At 41.6% G+C, this 18,498-nt stretch overlaps 1 non-coding gene across 1 annotated transcript; it reads right to left on the bottom strand.

Annotated features, from left to right (window-relative positions):
- Positions 1-16,239: 16,239 nt before the first annotated feature.
- Positions 16,240-16,314, bottom strand: Trnat-ugu. The gene has a single exon. It is a non-coding gene; the product is annotated as a tRNA-Thr (tRNA).
- Between the last annotated feature and the right edge of the window lie 2,184 nt (positions 16,315-18,498).

Genomic DNA, 18,498 nt, shown 5'->3' with positions numbered 1-18,498 from the left:
CTGACTTTCAAAAATCCCTACAGAGAATGGCCCTGACTAACATTAAACTATACCTTTCAGAAATCACTTACCTCACAAAAATCTTCATTACTCGAACTACTGCAATACAGCGAGCGCCACTACTGCCAGCTAAATAAAAGATTCAAACTACGGAAGGCACTAACTACTGATTGGGATGGTTAGCAAATGAAAGATATTAATAGAGAACAAACAATGTATTTACCTTAATAGTCATAATATATGTAGCAGTTCATGACAGATTACAAAACTTCGCCATCTCTCTCCCCACATCCACCACTGCTGGCGGCTCACCTCCAACCGCGCAACGCTACGCTCTGTTCACAGCCAGCTGCCTAACACTACAATGGCGAGTATTACAACAATGCAAAGCAGCCACAGACTGCACACCGCACAGCCAGTCATTTTCATACAGAGGTGGCGTTACCAATAAAAATACCTAAACAGCCTACTTACAGTGTCACCCTCAATTTTGAAAAGGCATAACACATTCTGTTCATCAAGGGGTACTCTACCAATGATAAGGTAACACATGGAGAGGAAACAGTAAATAGGATAGAAACTTCAGAATTCTTCGCTGTTCATATTGATGAGAACTTAAACTGGAAGAAGCCCATTTTGGAGCTCCTAAAACAAGTTAGTTCAGCCACATTTGCGCTTTGAGTCATTGCAAATCTCGGGGAGAGACAAATCAGTACGTTGACGTATTTTGAATGTTTTCATTCAATAATGTCATGTGGAACAATGCTCTGAGGTAACTCAGCACTGAGTAAGGAAGTCATCGTTTGCTCAAAAACGTGCTGTAAGAACAGCATGTGGTGATCACCTACAAATATCTCGTAGACATCTGCTCATGTTTAAGGGGTTGGGAATTCTGACTGCTGCTTCACTGTATATTTATTCCCTCACGAAGTCTGTTGTAAATGATCCATTGCCGCGCGGGATTAGCCGAGCGGTCTTAGGCGCTGCAGACATGTACTGTGCTGCTCATCCCGGCGGAGGTTCGACTCCTACTTCGGGCATGGGTGTGTGTGTGTTTGTCCTTAGAATAATTAAGGTTAAGTAGTGTATAAGCTTAGGGACTGATGATCTTAGCAGTTAAGTCCCTTAAGATTTCACACCCATTTGATTTTTGAATAATCCATTGCCATTCAAAAGGATCAATGATGTACATAATTACAATGACGGAAGGGAAAATGACGTTCATTGCTCCACATTAAGGTTGTATTTAATACGGGAATGGGTGCAAAATGCTGCAAGTAAAATTCCTGGTCACTTACTCGTTGTTGTTGTTGTTGTCTTCAGTCCTGAGACTGGTTTGATGCAGCTCTCCGTGCTATACTATCCTGTGTAAGCTACTTCAACTCCCAGTACTTATTGCAACCTACATCCTTCTGAATCTGCTTAGTGTATTCATCTCTTGGTCTCTCTCTACGATTTTTACCCTCCACGCTGCGCTCAAATGCTAAATTTGTGATCCCTTGATGCCGCAGAACATGTCCTACCAACTGGTCCCTTCTTCTTGTCAAGTTGTGCCACAAACTCCTCCCCAATTCTATTCATTACCTCCTCATTAGTTATGTGATCTACCCATCAAATCTTCAGCATTCTTCTGTAGCACCACATTTCGAAAGCTTCTATTCTCTTCTTGTCCAAACTATTTATCGTCCATGTTTCACTTCCATACATGGCTACACTCCATACAAATACTTCCAGAAACGACTTCCTGACACTTAAATCTATACTCGATGTTAACAAATTTCTCTTCTTCAGAAACGCTTTCCTTGCCATTTTATGTCCTCTCTACTTCGACCATCATCAGTTATTTTGCTCCCCAAATAGCAAAACTCCTTCACTACTTTAAGTGTCTCATTTCCAAATCTAATTCCCTCAGTATCACCCGACTGAATTCGACTACATTCAATTATCCTCGTTTTGCTTTTGTTGATGTTCAACTTATATCCCCCTTTCAAGACACTATCCATTCCGTTCAACTGCTCTTCCAATTCCTTTGCTGTCTCTGACAGAATTACAATGTCATCGGCGAACCTCAGAGTTTTTATCTCTTCTCCATGGATTTTAATACCTACTCCGAATTTTTCTTTGGTTTCCTTTACTGCTTGCTCAATATACATATTGAATAAGACCGGGGAGAGGCTGCAACCCTCTTTTACTCCCTTCCCAACCACTGCTTCCCTTTCATGTCCCTCGACTCTTATAACTGCCATCTGGTTTCTGTACAAATTGTAAATAGCCTTTTCGCTCCCTGTGTTTTACCCCCGCCACCTTACTCAGTGATATAAAATATCTGATAGAAAGCAAAGAAAAATTTGAAAACAAACTGAAAATATTTCTCCTTAACAACTAACTCCTTCTGTTCCGCAGAAGATTTTTTATTATTGTAATGTGTTAAATGTGGTGGGTACGAATTACTAAACCATACCCGTATATTAAAACAAATGATTCCTGGAACATTAAACTAACATGGACTGTTCTGTACCAGATGACCTTCGGGCAACGACCTGGCTAGTGGTTCCATTATTCTAGTGTTTTGCAGAGGCACAATGGTACTACTCCTTGCGTCATGGTGTCATGGTGAATGGAGCCATCAGGTAGGACTTCATTTTACAGTATCAGATAAGGTAGTTTTCTTTCTTATTGCCGCCTACGTAAGGTAGCAGCGACGACATGTGTCAAAATGTCACACTAGCTTTTGGTGTAGTATAGTTTAAATATAGAGATCTATGATACTATTGCAGTCGTAGCCGGTTAAAAACGACGTTTCCTATGAACCCTCAATAAAGGCAATTCCTTTTGGTCTTTGACGAAATACGCTAGGTATGATGTGTTCCTGAACTAATTAAAACGGCAACCATCACCACCTCTTAATTCTTTTTTTAAAAAGTAAGAAGATTATTATTTTTAACCTCAAAAATATCAAAGCAACGTCTAATGGTAGTAAGTCTTTAATGTTGGGCTAGCTGCCAGAGCATCAACTTTACCTCAGAGGTATCGCACCGTAGACAGTTGCGCGTAAGAGATAATATCGGTATTATGGCAAAGACAAAAAAAACGTAATTTGTATTTGAAATCTGATTGCGATCTGACTTTGGCTTGTAGAAAGCGGTTGCTTTATCTACATGTTATTTTAATCTTTGCCAAATCAGTTATCGAAACTTAATTCCTAATATTAGTGATTATCATAACTTTTTCTCGCTACTCACTCGGAACACCTTATTGTTGACCACAGATACCAATTATTTCATCAAAATTTGTACAATGTTTGGGGTGGTGTTAAATAAACGGAAAGTGTGCTAATCCCTGTAATATTATGACATTTCCTATCTGTACATATTGTACAAAAGTAAAAAATAATCAGAGCTAGTCGTATGTGCCACCTTCTAAAGAAAAACAGATTTTTTCCCTTTTTCTGGCGTTAACTTCTACCCTGATTTAAAATCTCTAAATATGAGTCTACGCAGTATTCTGCAAACAAGACGTAGCTGCCGATTGAGAATCAAAACACAGTCCTTTTCCTACGTTCCTGCAAATTGACAAACGTTAGAACATCACATCTCACTGTGTTGCAGTGGCTGGCTCGGGCTTCTTACTCCTGATAAATCTTACAAAGGTCATTTACTACGGACAAAGAACAGGTGCTTTGACTGTTTACAATAGTGACAATAATCATGAGTTTCGCCTTCTTCGGTCGTCTCTTCTCAGACAACGAGTGATGGTGACGGCACCCGGCAGCATCTGTGGTCCAGAGTATTACTATTAGTGCTTCTGCTGCCACCACATCTCTCTACCAAACGACGTACGGTACTGCGACATAACAATTACAACTACCATTGATACACATCATAAGACGTAAATTTGACCTTTACACAGTTCTTCTCGAAAAACCATTTGAACAGCAGCTCCACAATCTGATCGGTCGAAAAAAGTAAAAGAAAAAAATTAGCAAAGTGCTACTTCACAGTGTGGTAAAGATTAACGAACTCTAAACGTCATGAACATCCTGCGTCCTCTTGTGGTAGTTCTCCTTTGACAGTACTGTTGTGCCATTTTTCTAGAGGAAAATGCTCATCCACGCATGACATATGTCGCTATGAATTGTCTGCATGCTGTTGAGGCACTCCCGATGTAGATCCGAGCGGTGCCGAATGCAAGACTGAGGGCGAATATACTGTGGGCACCATTGCCGCGAACACGCGTGTTCCATGAGATAATGGAACAACCTTGTTTATAAACAAAACACACAGAGCATACCGTCGACATTTGCACCTCTGAGCAACTAAGATGACCGTGCGACTTAAATTATAGCTTGAAGAAAGGTAAACCTATGTTTATCTTTTTTGAGGATTTAGAGAAAGCTTCTCAGAAACTGACCGCAGTACTTTCATTGAAAGTCTGAACTTGCAGCGGTTAACATACGGAGAGCGGAATATTATTTAGAACGTGTACAGTAACTAGACTGTGACTATAACAATCGAAAGACATGAATGGGAACACTTAGTCAAGAAGGGAGGAAGACATGGATGTAGTCTGTGTCTGATATTAATCAGTCTGTATGTTGAATAAAAAGCAATGGAGGCCAAGGAGATATTTGGAAATGAAACAAAAGTTCAAGATGAAGAAACTTCGAGCCTTGCCGATGAATTTTTAATTTTTTTGGGAGAAGTAGGAACCACATAACTTTAATGGGTGTGGTAGAATCTGTGAGGCTGGAGACATACCATTCACACAATTCTGAAGATACCAAGAGCGAGAACTATCGCACAGTAAGCTTAACAGCTCATGCAAAAGAGCTGCCCATGAGAACAATATAAAGAAAATATGTTCCTGTCTGTTGATGATGCTGTAATGTACGGAACGTACCGTCGTTGACTGACTGTAGCAGGATAGAAGATGACTTACAGAAAATTTCTAGTTGGTGTGATTAATGGCAGCTAGGTCCAAACACAGAAAAACGTAAGTTACTGCAAGTGAGTAGAGATGGTCGAAGATAGTATTAACAGTGTGCTACTTGTCAAACTCAGGTCGATTAAATATCTAGGCGTAGCGATGCAAAACAATATGAAATGGAACGAGTATGCAAGGATTGTAGAGACGAAGACGAATGGCCGACTTCAGTCTAGTGGGAGAGTTTCCGTGAAGTGTGGTTCATACATAAAGAAGCATTTAGAGCACTAGTGGAACCCATTTTAAATACTGCTCGAGTTTGTGAGATCCCCGCCAGGTCGGACTAAAGGAAGTCATCGAAGCAATCGTGAACTGCGAAGGAATGCTGCGACCTAGGAATAAAACTAACACATGACGAAAAAAACACGGAGGACATAAAATGGAAATTAGCACATGACGGACGAAACACGAGGACATAAAAAGAAAATTAGCACAGGCCAAGAGAGAATCCTTGGCCAAAAAATAAGTATACTAGTATAAACGTACCTCTTAAATTGAGGAATAAATTTCGAAGAATGTACGTTTGGTACAACAGTGTACGTTAGAAAAACGTGGAACAGTAAAGAATTGAAGCGTTATAGATATGGTGCTCCAACAGTCGCCCCCGGCTGCACTTTAGCCGCTGATGAGACTAAAAATATATTTATCTTTACTATTACTCAGCCTTGCCTCGTACGTAGTTATAGACGGTGTGGAGATCCAAATGGTATACGGTATGAACACTCTCGATTCTGTAATCGATCTAGTTGCAGTATTAATTGATTTTAGCATTCCTGTAGTATCCCATTCGGGATGTTTACTGTCGTTGATTCAGCCGCCAAAGGAGGACAATACCTGCTTCTCAGCCGGTCGGGGCCTCAATACCAGTTGCCACCCATGGCGACTGTTGCGTTAGAGAGGCGACGACCTGGTATCCATGACGTTTTTGATGCCTGTCTCAACCTTCACACAGCAAGAAGAGACGGGTAACCAAATTATTTCTTATTTGTCAAAATTTAACTACTGATCGTCATTTTTGGAACAGAAATAATATCGTGTATTCTCAGCTGCTCGATTGTGCTGAATAAGTAGCCGCTCCGGCAGTATCAATGACGAAAGACAATCTCCAGGCTCGAAAAAATCTGGAAACACATACAGGCATACAAAAAGAGAAAAATCCAAATCCATGGTAATATTATAAATGTAGGTATCTCTTACACTTTCACAACTAAATAGCTGAATCTATTTTAATAAAATTTGCTACGGAGATAGTTTGAATGCTGAGGAAGTGCACTGGCTACTTTTGAAAGCGTGTAGTATAACATATTTGTTGATTTGAAGCATATAACGTGAAATATGGAGAAATATTTTTTCTTTGAAAAAGCTATTTACTCTTTGACCTTTAAACTTTTCACATTTGTGAAAATGCTTTTATTGTTTGATATGTTCTACATAATACAATTTATTGCAATGAACACAATTTTTATGCAACCTTCTACGTATTTAACGTTAGTTAAATGTATTTTGCAAATACAGTACGAGATAGTAGCACGCTTTGGGAAGCAGTATACCAGTGGTATGAGCGACACAGAAGGAATATTAGAACGTTTTAGCAACAACTGGCTCTCGGTAACACTTACTGTCTGTTTATTAAAACGGAAAGCTAATAATTATTACAGGTAAATGCTTACCTAGGGTGGAGTACTATTAATTTGAATATGAGAATCTTTTGTCAGTTTAATTATTGGATATTACTGACATGAAATGGTTTTCAGGTGTTACTATATTTTTAATAAAAGATCCAGCACAAATAAGATATGTGGTCTCTGAATCTACAGTAGTTTGAATAGTGGTAGCCAGTTACTTATTGTAGCACACAAGTGTTATAAATTTGATAGTTGCGCTACATTTGTGCTGTTGTTGTAATAAGGAAAGCAAAGCTGGTTCAGCAGCTTACATGAGGACCTGATAACTATTCTAACAGTTGATAAAGATCAGGGCTGATCACTTTTACCAACAACGAAAATGCTATTAACTACAAAAGCATGAAACATGAAAATTGTTAAAAAGTGTTACAGTAGATATACCTTAAGCTGGGTCTTCAAGTTTACTAGCCAGTAAATATTCTGAATGATCACAGTCTTATAACTTAAATTTTGTACTGATATTTCAATAAAAATGGCATTTGAACAAAATCAATTTAGATATTTTCTTACTAACTACACTTTAGTGAATCGTTGAATATCGTCATATGAAAACCACGTGGAGTATTTCAGAAAGAAAACTTACTGAATGGTAAAGAAACCCACTACTCTGCAAAAGTTATTTCGCGGTGTGAAAGAAAGCATTTATCCTTTTGTTCAATAAAATAGGATACCCGGAAACATTGCAGCACTTGGACGTAAATTACAAAGAATAAAATATAGGTCCTCAACATAGAGTTCAAAGAACACAAACTTATAATTGGATAAGAAACCACATAACTGGTCCATCCATTTGTAACGTACCCAACTGCTTATTTGAGACGAAGGTGGTGGCGGGGGCGATTTTCTGTGGCTACTAAAACGGGCGGCAAAGTCCTCACGTCTCTTTCTGTGTAACAAACTCTGGAAATTCTCTTCTTTGAGTTGGATTTTCGTAGTTCAGAGCAACTAAAGTATGCATGCTTTTACAGAACATTGCTTTTTAAAATTACATTGATACATTAATTATTGTAACTTAAATGGACATAAATAATGAATAAAACATTTACGTAGATGTTATATCAAAGAATTTTGTGACACAGAGGTCACATTAAACATAAGCAGACGAACAAGTCATTTAAGATAACATAGGTAATATCGATAATAATGTTACACACCCACCAGCGTCGTTCCGAGGGGTCCCGTACAGGCGCTGGACGGCACAGAAATTAACCGGAAAGATAACAAGAAAGATACGAGTAGTTTATGAGTTAACATGGACAGCAATGTAAGTTCTTTAACTCCCCGTTTTCCAATCTTCTTCCTACGAGGAGGAGCCTTTCCCTTGGCCCGTGGCTATAAACGCTGCTTGATTTCGTCCAAGTAACAGCCTAAAGAAAACCTACTAAAAGGGTCTGTCACTATCATGATTTGTGTGTACTGAAAAACATACGCAACTTGATCAAATGTCTTCGATCATTTCCGATTTTTGCCGAGTAAAGGAGTGAGACTTCATAGTGTAAGAAACAAGAAAAAGAAAATGTAGTCATAATGTACGAGTAATTTCGCAAATGCAGCAGAGAGACTGATACAGTATGTTTTGTGAGGGAAATAGCTGCTTTCAGTAGCCGAGTCAAAGAGCTTATGGCACGGAACCCTATTTGAAGATTTTTCTAAAATCGAAATGGCTCTGAGGATACTTATGACAATGTTAGATAAACATCTCCCTTTATGTCATGAAATATCCATTCAGTATGTAACTTTCCCCTTCCTAATCGGCCTACTGGACTGTCATATAACTGACTGTGATCGCATATGTCTAATGAAATTTTACAGTGAGTAAGGCTATCATTGCCGAAGGAAGAAGATACTGGTTAGTTGGAGGAAAGTGTACACCAGACTCTTCTGAAGGAAGAATCTATTCCAAATTTGAGCTAAATTTATACGATAATTTTGAAATGGGTGGAATATAGTGCAATCGCTGACGAATCGCACAGGGGGAAAATGGTACCACGTAATATTTACTACAAAATCATTGATAACACAAAGACAACAATGATTAGCTAAAAAAAGGACATTTAAACAGTCGCCAGCCCACTAGGGCACTGAATCTCCAGAATCTTGAGAAAGGTGATGACAAAGAAATTTAAACAAAAGATCACTGACGTGACAACAGAGGGTTGTCACGCTTTTCCACAGCACAACAGTTCACGAGAAAATAAATGAAAGAGAAAGTGCTGAGTTTGTAGTTACTTATTCTGAAATCCTAAATTTTGAAAGTAAAATTTAAAGGCGTTATTGGTTAAATAAATGACTGGCCTAACTGTTCAAATGGCTCTGAGCACTATGGGACTTAACATCGGAGGTCATCAGTCCCCTAGAACTTAGAACTACTTAAACCTAACTAACGTAAGGACATCACACACATCCTTGCCCGGGGTAGGATTCGAACATGCGAACGTAGCAGTCGCGCGTTTCCGGACTGAAGTGCCTAGAACCGCTCTGCCACCGCGGCCGGCCTTAAACTTTGTTATGTTAGAAAAAACTACTTTCAGTAACCTCAGTGTAACGTAATGCAAAATTTAGAAATAGGCCAGCTATTTACTTCTGATTATGGAAAGATTGAACTGAATTTACTGTAAGCAGATGAGCATCTGGTTTTACTTTAAAAATAACAACAATAAATTGATACCAAGTCAGCAGAAGTCACTTGCTAAGCTAAATACAGGAAAAATGAAATTGTAAACTCTTAATTTGTGCTGCGTCTTTAGTTATTAGTTGCGCCAGTGAAATTTTACTTTAAGCAACCTCTGTTGTGCCCTACAAGAGGGAACAGTTACTGTGGCAGAAAATTCAGACTGAAACTGGTCTTTAGCAAAGACACTAACTGGCAGTAAATAGTTAACCACTTTTCATATTCTTACGACTCTCGGTGACTGCATGGAAAGGAAAGGGACCCTGCCTAGGAATAATGTCTCACGACAATGACAACACAGGTGCCATATAAGTTTTAACTATTGCAAGTCACTATTAAAGTTCTTCATACTTTGTGAAAGAACGTGAGTTTATAATGTTTTACTGAACACACTTACGATATTGTAGCTGTGCCGACGACGAAGAATGTAGCCGACGACAATGCTGAGCTGCTGCTGTTGCTACTGCTGCAGTTCGATGAGAACTTCCTCCGCCTGTCCATTGCTACCTTGCTCACAATATTCACGATTTCACAAATCAGGCGCGTCTGCATTGTGGCGAGCATAGCTGCACACCACCACGGCGGCGGGAGCGCCGAACGAACACTTCCACACTCTTTCATGACTCAAGCTGCTCTGCCTCCTCTCTGCTCGCAACGCGGCAGAGACTCTTCCTACGCAAAGTCAAACAACGACGCAGCTACTATCATTTTGCCGTGGCTGTCGATACATTTCAATAGAGTACCTAGTCTCTTACCCAGCAATTTACAATATTTTCATTATAATTACAATCAATTATAAACAGTCAAATGTAAATGCAGTAGTACATCGATTACGTATTAAATACAGTTAATGTAATACAGCTTACAGCTTCAATATGAAAAGGCAGTGCAAGGCATCAACAAATGTTAAACAGCGAAAATCTGAGAGGTGCAGAAGATATTTTGTCTGCATTTTTGGTATTACAGGCATGCTCACAAACTTTTCCTATCTCTTGATCTTCTGATTGTGACGTTGGCATGTATACCTGAACTATTGTCGTCGGTATCGGTTTGCTGTCGATTGTAATGAGAAAAATTCTGCCACTGAGCTGTTCACAGTAACGCAGTCTCTGCCTTACCTTCCTATTCATACCGAATTCTACTCTCGTTATACCATTTCTGCGCTGCTGATGATACCCTATACCTAACTCACCAGAAATCGTTGTCTTCTTTCCGCTTCACTACACTGACTCCACTAGACCTAGAGTGAGCCTTAGCATTTTCCTTTTCAGATTTTCTAGCTACCCTATCGTTCAACTTTTGACGTTCAACGCTCCGACTCGTAGAACATTATTCTTTCGTTGGTGTTTCAGTCTTTTTCTCAAGGTCACCTGCCCCTTGGCAGTCCTCTCCCTGACATCCAAAGAAGAGACTACTTCGGAATGTTTTGCCAATGGAGAGATCATGTTGACCATTTTTCAGTAACAGGCCACATGTCCTGTAGACGTACATTATGTACCTTTAAAGCAGTGGTTCTACGGCCTACTGCATCCTCATACCGTTTATCATTACTGATTCTTCCGCCTTTTAGGGAAGAGGAGAAAGACAATTTAAGTTCTGTAGTAAATTTCTGCTAGAAACATCGAGTACTCTCTACAAGAATCACAAGAGGAGGAGGTTTACTTGGAAGAGGTCTGGAGATACGGGAAGATTTCAGTTAGGTAACATCATGGCGATGCAGAGATTCCTAAATCACATATTAACCAGGAAGAATCAATGCGCAAAGAAGTGGGATATACAAATACTAAGGAAAGTTGGGGTTGTGAAACATGGATTGTAGGATAACCAGATGAGAATCGAAGCCTTGGAGATGAGCTGCTACGAGAAGAAAGTTGAAAATTAGGTAGACTGATAATGTAAGGATGAGGAAGTTCTGTGCAGAAGCATCGAAGACAGGAGTGTACGGAAAACGCCGTTAAGAAGAGACAGGTTGACAGCACGTCTGTTGAGACATCAGGAAACTAGGGTGCTAGAGGGAACTGTAGAGGGCAAAATTAACACAGGAAGACAGAGACTGGTACACATCCACCAAATAATTGAGGAAGAGGTTGCAAGTGCTTCTCTGAGATGAAAAGGAGACGCAAGAGAGATATTTGTGGCGACCGCAAACCAATCACTAGAGTTACAATTCAAGAAAACGACAACACCAGAGATTGCAGCATCTTTAGAACGCCATTTCAGGCAATAAGAATGATACAAACTAACTGAAGATCCAGAGTAGATGAAAGCAGGCTTTCAGATGTAACTATCGTGTCGACAGAATACAACACAGTTGCTAAATTCAGCCGGCCGGAGTGGCCGAGCGGTTCTAGGCGCTACAGTCTGGAACCGCGCGACCGCTACGGTCGCAGGTTCGAATCCTGCCTCTGGCACGGATGTGTGTGATGTCCTTACGTTAGTTAGGTTTAAGTAGTTCTAAGTTCTAGGGGACTGATGACCTCAGCAGTTAAGTCCTATAGTGCTCAGAGCCATTTGAACCAACCATTTTTGTTAAATTCACAACCTGAGACAGTCTCAAATACAGTGTTCAAGGTACTGTCAAATGTTTTTTTTAGCACTTTGACAGTTGCTAAAGATGACTACAATAACATAATCATTGTACAAATCAAAGTTATAATGAAACAGAATTCTGGAAATAGGATTTATCTTAACAGTTTTAATTTTTTCTGATTAGTAATTTGTACAATACTAACCATCTATGAGGATCACATATAATCTGTTCTTTGTTATACGTCTTACTAATACCAATGTATGTTAGTGCCATTAACAATAAAGAACTGCATAGATTTACAATGTTCCCGCCAGGCGGGGCCACGTAGTACGGTATCCGACACTTTGAGTCATGGTTCTGTAGTAGAAGCCGTAAAAGTGTGCTATAAGGACGATGTTGTAAACATGCCCCACGTTGTTTTAAGAGTGAGTACGCATATGCTCAGGTAACGTGTGACTCATGTACTATTTTATTCCTTGTATTGCTCACATACTCTGTGAGCCAAAATCTCTTAGCCCTCAATACTTGTCCGTTTACCTCCACCCTTTATGTTTGTTTCACTTACCACTCTTCACCTTGAAACATATATTCTTATTTATTTCCGTAGGTGGCTGTGTACCGGATAATTTACTCAATGACGTGGTATTTTTGGTGACTGCGGGACGTTCTGTACGCTTGCCAGTGGTTATCGAGTGTTTCTACCCAGTGGATGAGTCATGTAAATTTTACTCATGGTGTGCCATTTTCTGTGATTGTGGGCCTTTCAGTACACTTGCCAGTGGCCCTCGAATGTTTTTACGTGGTGAGTTTACACTCCTGGAAATTGAAATAAGAACACCGTGAATTCATTGTCCCAGGAGGGGGAAACTTTATTGACACATTCCTGGGGTCAGATACATCACATGATCACACTGACAGAACCACAGGCACATAGACACAGGCAACAGAGCATGCACAATGTCGGCACTAGTACAGTGTATATCCACCTTTCGCAGCAATGCAGGCTGCTATTCTCCCATGGAGACGATCGTAGAGATGCTGGATGTAGTCCTGTGGAACGGCTTGCCATGCCATTTCCACCTGGCGCCTCAGTTGGACCAGGGTTCGTGCTGGACGTGCAGACCGCGTGAGACGACGCTTCATCCAGTCCCAAACATGCTCAATGGGGGACAGATCCGGAGATCTTGCTGGCCAGGGTAGTTGACTTACACCTTCTAGAGCACGTTGGGTGGCACGGGATACATGCGGACGTGCATTGTCCTGTTGGAACAGCAAGTTCCCTTGCCGGTCTAGGAATGGTAGAACGATGGGTTCGATGACGGTTTGGATGTACCGTGCACTATTCAGTGTCCCCTCGACGATCACCAGTGGTGTACGGCCAGTGTAGGAGATCGCTCCCCACACCATGATGCCGGGTGTTGGCCCTGTGTGCCTCGGTCGTATGCAGTCCTGATTGTGGCGCTCACCTGCACGGCGCCAAACACGCATACGACCATCATTGGCACCAAGGCAGAAGCGACTCTCATCGCTGAACACGACACGTCTCCATTCGTCCCTCCATTCACGCCTGTCGCGACACCACTGGAGGCGGGCTGCACGATGTTGGGGCGTGAGCGGAAGACGGCCTAACGGTGTGCGGGACCGTAGCCCAGCTTCATGGAGACGGTTGCGAATGGTCCTCGCCGATACCCCAGGAGCAACAGTGTCCCTAATTTGCTGGGAAGTGGCGGTGCGGTCCCCTACGGCACTGCGTAGGATCCTACGGTCTTGGCGTGCATCCGTGCGTCGCTGCGGTCCGGTCCCAGGTCGACGGGCACGTGCACCTTCCGCCGACCACTGGCGACAACATCGATGTACTGTGGAGACCTCACGCCCCACGTGTTGAGCAATTCGGCGGTACGTCCACCCGGCCTCCCGCATGCACACTATACGCCCTCGCTCAAAGTCCGTCAACTGCACATACGGTTCACGTCCACGCTGTCGCGGCATGCTACCAGTGTTAAAGACTGCGATGGAGCTCCGTATGCCACGGCAAACTGGCTGACACTGACGGCGGCGGTGCACAAATGCTGCGCAGCTAGCGCCATTCGACGGCCAACACCGCGGTTCCTGGTGTGTCCGCTGTGCCGTGCGTGTGATCATTGCTTGTACAGCCCTCTCGCAGTGTCCGGAGCAAGTATGGTGGGTCTGACACACCGGTGTCAATGTGTTCTTTTTTCCATTTCCAGGAGTGTATCTTTGGTTAGGCTCTTTTCACAACTCGGCTCGGGATTACTCAAGTTCATTAAAGCATAAATCTTAAAGCACGCCAAATTTAAAAGAATTCAAAATCTCCAAGATTGGCAAAGTTTTGCAGAAGTTCGAAATATAGCCCGTGGTTCAGTGCGAGGTGGTTTCGATAATTTCCACAAGGAAACACTGTTTAGGAATCTGGCAGACATCCCAAAGAGATTCTGGTCATACATAAAGCACACCAGTGGCAAGACGCAATCAATCCCTTTACTGCGCGATAACAACGGTGAAGTCACTGATGACAGTCCCTCTAAAGCAGATCTATTAAACACGGTTTTCCGGAGATCCTTCACCAAAGAAGACGAAGTAAACATTCCTGAACTCCAACCAAGAACAACTGCCAACAGAAGAAACATAGAGGTAGATATCCTCGTTGTATCAAAGCAGCTTAACTCACTTAAAAAAGGCAAGGCGTCCGGTCCAGACTGTATACTGGGCACGTTCATCTCACAGTATGCTGATACAATGGCTCCAAATTTAGCAATTATATACAGACGATTGCTCATGGGAAGACTGGAAAAACTGCTCAGCTCACATCAATACCCAAAAAGGGAAATAGGAGTAACCGCTGAATTACAGGCCCGTGTCACTAACGTCAATTTGCAATAGGGTTTTAGAACGTATACTGTGTTCGAACATTATCAATTACCTCGAAGAAAACCATTTCTTCACACATAGTCAGCACGGATTCAGAAAATATCGTTCTAATCAAACACAACTGGCTTTTTATTCTTATGATATAATGAGTGCTGTTGACAGGGATGTCAAGTTGATTCCATTTTTTCAGGTATCCAGACGGCTTTCGACACCGTTCCTCACAAGCATCTTCTAACCAAATTACGTGCATATGGAATATCGCCTTAATTGTGGGGGTGTTGTGTGATGTCCTTAGGTTAGATAGGTTTAGGTAGTTCTAAGTTCTAGGGGAATGATGACCATAGATGTTAAGTGCCATAGTGCTCAGAGCCATTTGAACCTTAATTGTGGGTTTGGATTCGTGGTTTCCTGTAAGAAAGGTCACAATTCATAGTAATACACTGAAAGTCATCGATAAAAACGGAAGTAATATTCGGCGTTCCCCAAGGAAGTGTTGTAGGCCCTCTTTTGTTTTTGAACTATATTAACGACATAGGAGACCATCTGAGTACTCCTCTTAGATTGTTTGGAGATGATGCTGTAATTTATCGTCTTGTAAAGCCATCAGATGTCTAAAACGAACTGCAAAGAGGTTTATATAGGATACGTGTATGGCGCGAAAAGTGGAAATTGACCCTGAATAAAGAAGAGTATGAAGTTATTCACATGAGTACTAAAAGAAATCAGCTAAATTTCGAGTAAGCGATAAGTCACACAAATCTGAATGCTGTAAATTCAACTATGTACTTAGGGATTACAATTACAAATAACCTAAATTGGAACGATCAGATAGATAATGTTGTGGGTAGAGAAAACCAAATGCTGGGATTCATTGGCAGAACACTTAGAAGGTGCAACAGGTCTACTAAAGAGGCTGTTTACACCACCCTTGTCCATCCTATTTTGAAGAATTATTGTGTGGTGTGGGATCAGCATCAGGTGGGACTAACGGATGACATCGAAAACGTTCAAAGTAGGGCAGCTCGTTTCGTGTTAGCGCCAATAGCGGAGATAGTGACACAGCTATGATGCGTGAATTGGAGTGATAATTATTAAAACAAAGGCCTTTTTCGTTGCGACGGGGCTTTATCATGAAATTTCAATCAGCAGTTTTCTCCTCCGATTGCGGGAGCATTCTTACGGCACCCACCTACATAGAGAGAAATGATCATCACGATAATATAGGAGAAATCAGGACTGGCACAGAACAATTTAAATGCTCGTTCTTCTCGCACGCCTTTCGAGAGTGGAGCGGCAGAGAGACAGCTTGAAGGTTGTTCATTGAGCTCTCTGCCAGACACTTTATTGCAAGTAGCAGAGTAATCACGTAAATGTAGATGTAGACGTAGATTTAAATGTCAGTACACCGGTTCAGAATTATCTAAATACCTTCAGCTGCTGACAGTCATTGATATATATCAACAGGGACAGGTGAAAATGCGTGCCCCGACCGGGACTCGAACCCGGGATCTCTTGCTTACATGGCAGACGCTCTATCCATCTGAGCCACCGAAGGCACAGAAAACATTGCGACTGCATGGAGTATCTTGCGCACGCGTCCCGCGAGACCCATATTCTCACCTTGTATGTCCACACACTATATTTGTAGTGTCCCACCCCAACACACTCATTACTCGTGGAAGACATTCTTACCAAGTCCCGTAAGAGTTTGGGGAATATGTGTGCATCCGCACAGAAGAAGAAGGTCATGGCTGGTATTGCCAGAACGATATACGTATATGGATAAAGTGTCTTTTTGTCGGACGTGTCCGAAAGAACAGACACCATATCCATACATGACGTTTTAGCTGGTTCCTGGCTCACAGATTTGTACTGAGAAAACAGACGTCTGATGACGTTCCTCTGAGAGTGAAACGTGTCACAAATTAAATAAATAACCATTTTGCAACCGAGATGCTAATTCTTTCTTGAACATATAATTCATTTATCGTAGCGACATGATTAGTTTGCTGTGTGCAATATGTTTCATCAATATCGTTTATTTAAGTAATATTTTTCAATAAAGATTCTTTTTCTATTAAACCTAGTTATGAAATTTGCTATACGAGAGCAGAAAAACTGCTGAAAGCACTTCTGGACATGTCTCCTATCCAGTGAAATTCTACTGGGGGAACATAAAATGTGACACCTTGTTCACAGACGGTTGTAATTGTGCTGTACTATCGTGTACGTAAATCAACGCTTCTGTTGCAGTCATGGCGCGCTGCCAGTTGCTGAACGCATCGTGGACCTCAAGAAAATGGACGGCGCCGTAACAGTGTTGCGTGTGGCTGCTGTACTCTCCGTAGCCCACACAAGCCACCGCCCACTGGAGAATCGCGACGGCCCAGCTACGACTTCGTCGTGGTGGGTGCTGGATCTGCCGGCGCTACAGTAGCAGCCAGGCTAAGCGAGAACGCCAACTGGTCGGTGAGATTGTTTCTAACCATCCGTCACCTAGGCTTTGACAATGGCCCCTATGAACTATTAGTCCCCTATTAGGGACACTTAACCGAAAACTACTCCTCGTAAGCCATCATATGATAAAAACTATGATATTTTCTCTATTGGTTAAAAAGCTGTAATCTCTAAAAGTCCTTGAGAAATCGCCTGAAGTGGAGTATGGGTATCACTGAACACTGTTGAAATCATCAGTGATGTACAGTTCCTCGTAACACATCAAACGGCCTTAGTGTCGTACATTTAGTTCATGTACGATGTTGTTATTGTGGTCTTCAGTCCTGAGACTGGTTTGATGCAGCTCTCCATGCTACTCTATGATGTGCAAGCTGCTTCATCTCCCAGTACTTACTGCAGCCTACATCCTTCTGAATCTGCTTAGTGTATTCATCTCTTGGTCTCCCTCTACGATTTTTACCCTCACGCTGCCCTCCAATACTAAGTTGGTGATCCCTAGATGCCTCAGAACATGTCCTATCAACCGATCCCTTCTTGTAGTCAAGGTATGCCACAAACTCTTCTTTTCCCAAATTCTATTCAATACCTCCTCATTAGTCATGTGATCTACCGATCTAATCTTCAGCATTCTTCTGTAGCACCACATTTCGAAAGCTTCTATTCTCTTCTTGTCCAAACTAATTATTGTCCATGTTTCACTTCCATACATGGCTACACTCTGTACAGATACTTTCAACTGCGACCTCCTGACACTTAAATCTATACTCGATGTTAACAAATTTCTGTTCTTCAGAAACGCTTTCCTTGCCATTGCCAGTCTACATTTTACATCCTCTGTACTTCGACCATCATCAGTTATTTTGCTCCCCAAATAGAAAAACTCCTTTCCTACTTTAAGTGTCTCATTTCCTAATCTATTTCCCTAAGCATCATCAAGGTAACTCGACTACATTCAATTATCCTCGTTTTGCTTATGTTGATGTTCATCTTATATCCCCCTTTCAAGACACTGTCCATTCCGTTGAACTGCTCTTCCAAGTCCTTTGCTATCTGTGACATAATTTCAATGTCATCGGCGAACCTCAGAGTTTTTATTTCTTCTCCATGGTTTTTGTAAGTAGGCTGTTTAGGTTTTCTTATTGGTAACGCCACGAAGCGCTCTGTATGAAAATCACTGGCTGTTGTGCTGTGTGCAGTCTGTGGCTGGTTAGCATTGTTGTAATATTCGCCATTGCAGTGTTGGGCAGCTGGATGTTAACAGCGCGTAGCATTGCGCAGTTGGA

This window comes from Schistocerca americana, chromosome 1 (assembly GCF_021461395.2).
Source record: "Schistocerca americana isolate TAMUIC-IGC-003095 chromosome 1, iqSchAmer2.1, whole genome shotgun sequence".
NCBI lineage: Eukaryota > Metazoa > Arthropoda > Insecta > Orthoptera > Acrididae > Schistocerca > Schistocerca americana.
The sequence above is the reverse complement of the archived record's forward strand: the minus strand, read 5'-3'. Positions and strand labels throughout refer to the sequence as shown.